The sequence below is a fragment of the Saimiri boliviensis genome, chromosome 5, assembly GCF_048565385.1.
Source record: "Saimiri boliviensis isolate mSaiBol1 chromosome 5, mSaiBol1.pri, whole genome shotgun sequence".
Classification (NCBI taxonomy): domain Eukaryota; kingdom Metazoa; phylum Chordata; class Mammalia; order Primates; family Cebidae; genus Saimiri; species Saimiri boliviensis.
Window position 1 is genome coordinate 126,367,921 of NC_133453.1, and position 6,166 is coordinate 126,374,086.

A 6,166-nucleotide genomic window follows, 5' to 3' on the forward strand; every position below is an offset into this window, starting at 1 on the left:
TATGTCTACTCTGGCTACTCCTGAAATTCAAAATCTCCCCAGCACTGTCCAGTATTGAAATATCTGCTTTGCTCTCTAGCCTTCTAGTCACATGGAGTCTCAGCCTACCCCATGTATCTTTTAAGATTCAATATAATGGAATTCATGTGTGTGTGAACATTTTTTTCACTCCCTTTCTGAGGCTTTCTTCTTACAAGTACACTGACCCCAGCAGCCTAGGCAGCCCTGATGAACTCTCATCTCTATTTCTTCTGCCCAGCAGGAGTCCCACTCTCTGCTTGGGGGTTCTAATTTCCCTGCACCCTGGCTTGGAGATAATTTTAGCATTTCAGTCTGATCCTCAAATGTTTCCTCTGTCTAACTCCATACAAAGGCTGCAGAGAGGAGGAAGTTGGGGAGGTGAATTGCACAGTTATCCCAGGAAGGCAATAAGATACTGCCTCTTCCTCTTTCTGTCTGAGATAAAGAGGAAGAGCACTGGGAATTAAATATAATGAGAGGAGTTTTTATGTGTTACGGTATATACAGTTACTGAAAAATTCTGATTCTAGCGTAGAGAACATCAAACCAAGGTAAGAAAAGAGCAAAGAAAAACCTGGAAAGATATTTCAGTTGAATTTGTATTAGACTCCTCAAGTTGACTTAGGAATTGTGCGTTTAAATGTTACTTTCAGGTTTAAATCTGAGAGGGTAAAGTTTATAGCACCCAATAAGGACAGAGAAGGTATAAGTATCTACCTACCTCCTTCATCCTCAAAAATAGAAGATGATAAAGAGTTTGTAAAGGATAGGAAGACATTTTGGCTTGGTTCAAGGTTTGGCACCCAGCTCAGGAAGGTAAGGACAAAAATCACCAAAAAACAAGTCACGGGACACAGCTGAAAGAGGAGACTGCAGTTCTTTATTAAAGCCATTACAGTGCTTTTTTTATTTTTAAGGTTATGCAAATGAATTTTGATCTGTTCCAATAGAAATATGAACAGAAGGAATAAACAGGATATTTAATTAAAAAAAACACAAATGGCAAAATCATCAGAAAAAAGTTTAAATAAAGGCAGAATAAAACAACTAGTTACCATTTTTAAAACTTGTAAGCATAGCATAGTAATTAAGCATGGAATAATTTAACCAGCAATTCAAACAAGAAATGTCCCGAAATGGGTGGATTGCTTAAATAAATTATGATGAATTAAAGAGCTGTATGGTTATGATCTTATCTTGGCAGAAATAGAATTATTAGAACATATATGCATATATATATATATATATATATATATATATATACACACATGTATGATCTAAATAATATATGTAAATGTGTCAGTGAGGGTTAACATCGCAGAGTAGAATTCTGGGTTTTCTTCTGGTTCTTTTGCTCATCTGTATTTACATGTTATAATTAATAAATAATGTTTTTGGAAGAAGAATTCTTCTCCCATCAACACCAAAAAATCTGGTATTTTTTGTGCTTGAAAAGTGTTTTCTTATTTAAAATTATGAATTTATGTTACACTAGGTATAGCTGCTTTGCCAACTTGACTTTCTTTCCACAAGAAATGTGACTGTTTTAACATCTGTAAGATGCGGATAAATACATATCTTAGAGGGTTACTGCCTATGTCTAGGAATAAACTCTTGGCTGTTTAAATCAAACCCCACTGTTGAATTTAGATTGTTTTGGCTGATGAGGGCCAGGAGAGGAGGTCAAGATACCTTCTTTGACCCCACTGTCCCCTCCAAGCCACTCCAGCTTTCTCTCCTCCTTCCCTCACAACACCCAGCTCTTTCCAGCTCATTCCTTCCAGCTCTCTGACCCGCCACCTACCCCCTGCAGTCACCAGCTGATGTCCTGGTCACTCCTCCTGTATTCATGAAGGAATTGGAGTGGCCTCCCGGCCTGCTGTCTTCCTCTCCACCCTCTCATCGGCTTCAATTCTTGCTGATTTCCATCTCACTCTTCACTCCCTTAGCCCTTCAATTCCTTCACCTCCTTCCGTCCACCCCAGCACAGCCCCCTCTTCCCACTGCCATATTCTCGACCAGGTACCCCTGGTAAATTCACCTTTTCTGAAACCCTCCTTTCCAGCATCTTTCTCTCTTCCAAGCTTACTTTCTCTCATACCCCACTTCAACAATGACTTGACTACATCCATTGATTTCCCTCCTTCTTTTCCACATTAAATTTTCAGCATCCCATGACCTCCCTTGTGTCTTCATTTCTCATCATTGTAATCAGTTCCTTAAAATGCCTCACCTCTGGTGCCTTTTCCCTTTATCATATTTGCCTGGCAGAACTCCAACCCTGGCTGAACCCAACTCTTTGCTTTCTTTGTGCCTGCTTCCAATTATCTAAATGTCACCAGAGAAAAGGTACAGAACCTGGACGACCGGTTCAACTTCGACTTCATAACCACAAATGTGACAGGTAAGCGATGCCGCATGGCAAGCCCGTTTCATGTCCTTAGTATATTTTCTTCTGTCTTCCCTCCACATCAAGTTGATGGCCAGGTGTGCCCTCAGAAGCTCTGTCCACTGAGAGGCTATCTGCTCCCTGATGGCAGTCTTCAGGGCCGCTTCCGAGGGGGACAGTAGTGGCAGCAGTCCGTCTTCGGCTTGAACCAGCATGTTGAGCTGACCGATTAATGATCCAGCTTCTATCAGTGGCTGTGGAGAACCTTCCCCAGCAGATCATGGTGTGCAACAGAAGTAAATAACTTAGTAGATGTTACTCTCTCTCTCTCTCTCTTTCTCTCTATATATGTATACACATGCACACACACACACACAGGTTCTCACTGTCACTCAGGCTGGAGTACAGTGGCACAATCACAGCTTGCTGGGCTCCAGCAGTCCTCTCACTTCAGTTTCCCAAGTCGCTGGGACTGCAGGTGCACACCACCACACCTGGCTCATCTTTTTATTTTTATTTTTTGTGGAGATGAAATCACACTATGTTGCCCAGGCTGGTTCTGAACTCCTGGCCTCAAGCGATGCGCCTGCCTCAGCCTTCTAAAGTGCTAAGAAAGAAAGAAAGAAGAAAGAAGGAAGGAAGGAGAGAGAGAGAGAGAGAGAGAGAGAGAGAGAGAGAGAGAGAGAGCAAGCAAGCAGGTGGAAGCCAGGGAGCCAGGTATAGGGGCATGTGCCTGTAGTCCCAGCTACTCAGGAGGCTGAGACAGGAGTATTGCTTAAGCCCAGGAAATTGAGGCTGAAGTGAGCCAATGTCACACAACTGCACTGCAGCCTGGGTGACAGTGATGCCCTGTCTCTTAAAAAAAAAGTTACAGAAGGAACAGGATTGAAAAAAACTAAGTAAGTAAATAGAGGGAGACAGGTGAAGTCAATTTAACTTTTTTTTTTTTTTTTTTTTTGAGATGGAATCTCATTCTGACGCCCAGACTGGAGCACAGTGGTACTATCTCAGCTCGCTGCAATCTCCACCTCCCAGGTTCAAGTGATTCTGCAGCCTCAGCCTCCCTGGTAGGTGGGACTACAGGTGTGCATCACCACATCCCACTAATTTTTGTATTTTTAGTAGAGATGGGGTTTCATTTCGCTATGCTGGCCAGGCTGGTCTCGAACTCCTGATCTCAGGTGATCCGCCCACCTTGACCTCCTGAAGTGCCGGGATTATAGGTGTGAGCTACCTCGCTGGGTCAATTTTAATCTATTTAATCCAATATATCTAAAATATTTCCTTTTTTTCCCTTTATTTTTAACTTTTTTTAGAGACAGGAGTCTCAGTCTGCTTCAGGCTGGCATGCAGTGGCACAATCATTGCTCACTACAGCCTTGAACTCCTGGGCTCAAGAGAGCCTCCCATCTTAGCCTCCTGAGTAGCTGGGACTACAGACATGAGCCACTGCGCCTGGCTTAAAGTATTTTCGACATGTAATCATAGCCACCTTTCAAGAGCTTAATAGCGGAATGTGGCGAGTGGCTATCATATTGGAGAGTTCTGACGCAGACTCATTTCTCAGTAATTCTTCACATCCATGCAGAATTTTAGAGGCTACAGAAATCTCCCTACACCTTCTCTAGTTTGTTTCTTGAAAATATGATCCATGGATTTATGACCTCCCTGCTGGAGATGAGAAACTAAAGTTCAGCGATCTGGCCATTCGAACTCTAATTCCATAATAAGCAGCAGTTTCCAAACGTGTCTGCATGTTCAAATCGCTTAGAGATCTTTAAAAATTTCTGAAGTCCAGCCACACCCCAGATGAATTAAATTGCAGATCTGGGGTGGGACACAAGCATCATTCATTTCTGAAGCTCCCTGGTGGTTTCACTGGGCAGCCACTTTTGGGAATCACTGGTATACATTTTTTTCAAAAGACAGTTTCATTCTTGCTGCCCAGGCTGGAGTGCAATGGTGTGATCTTGGCTCACTGCAGTCTCCTGTCCTGGATTCAATTGGTTCTCCTGCTTCAGCCTTCTGAGTAGCTGGGATTACAGGCATGCACCAGTATGCCTGGCTATTTTTGTGTTTTTAGTAGAGACGGGGTTTCACCATGTTGGTCAGGCTGGTCTCGAACTCCTGACCTCAGATGATCCGCCCACCTCGGCCTCCCACAGTGCTGGGATTATAGGTGTGAGCCACCCCTCCCGATCTGGTATACATTCTTGTTCCTCAAAGTGTGGCCCATGGACTCATGCATCAGCATCGCCGGGGAGCCTGCATTGTCAGAAAGCCATCTTCTCAAACCCACCGCAGACCCACTGAATCAGAATCTGCCTCTTAACAGGCTCTTCCAGATGATTCCAGTGCATGATAAAGCTTGAGAACGCTAAAGCATAGTATACTTCTTTTAGATGAAGTAAAATATAGTCCAGTACATTTTCATTATGAGGTTTGTTGAAAGGGCAGTAACCATGGTTTCATATTGGTAGCCATTATGTTTTCATTAAATTAATATTATATAATTAGGGTTCTGCTTTCTTGGTTTTATTATTACTGTATTTCTGAATGGTTGTTACACACTGTCTTTCTATCGCACAGAATTGATGTAAAAAGACTAGAGAAACTGCCCTAAATCTCTTTCCATGAGTTTCTCTCAACCTTTAAATGCACCTTTGTTTAATGACAGAAGTTTCACTTTTCCCCCTCATTCAATCAGCAGATAAATACACAGATCGTACACAGTAAAATTGCTCGGTAAAACTTATTTAAGTAAAAAAAACTTATTAAAAATAAGTTTTACCAAGAACTTACACGATATATGATGCTGAGAGGTGAGATGGGAACTAAAAAAACTACTTCAAGTCATTTCGCATGTTTTCCAGAGGGTTACAGTTTGTAGCAAAAAGCTAATGCATGCACCCAGATGGCTCTAAAACAAGAGACGGAGAGGGACATCATGGGGGTGTGTAAACAAGGTACCTGTGATTCAGGAATAGGAGAGGCCACTTCCTGCTACTAGGATTAGGGAAATTGCCATTAAGGAGGTGGCCTTTGTGTTAGAGGATTTGGACATTCAGGGTGGAGGGAAGCTGTTTTTACAGGAGAGAACACCCACCCAGGATGGCTTCAATCATTAGGTGAATACTGATACATATTAGTCAGAATGCGTGGTAGTAAGAGATTGATGCCCTGATCAACCTGGTTAAAGCTGGAAGAAGATTTGGGTTCAGAGAATCTACAGGTTGAGCAATCAAACTGCGGAGTGGACTCTGGAACATTAGGAGCCACAGACCCAAAAACTTCCAGGACTCTTTCTCCCTATTTTTTCTTTATGTCAGTTTCATCTTTTCTTCCTTTAGACTGGCTTGCTCAACATGAGAGAAGCATGGCTGCAAATCTCTCCTGTCTTTTTATTTACATCCTGCACCTTCCAGTACCAGAGACTGAAATCCTAATACGACAAGGGAGGAACAGGACAGGCATGTGGCTGAACCAAGATTGGCCAATGAAGTGATCCTTGTTGAAGCTGGGTATTACATAGATGGGAGTTTGTTATGCTATTCTGTTTGTTTGTTTAAGACCCAGGACAACACACTGAACGTTATGCTATTCTGTAGACTTTTGTGCATGTTGGACATTTAAATTTTAAAAACATCCCCAAGAAGGAATCATACTTAGCCTCTCTTTTTTTTTTTCTTTTTGAGACGGAGTCTTGTTCTGTTGCCCAGGCTGGAGTGCAATGGCGTGATCTCAGCTCGGCTCACT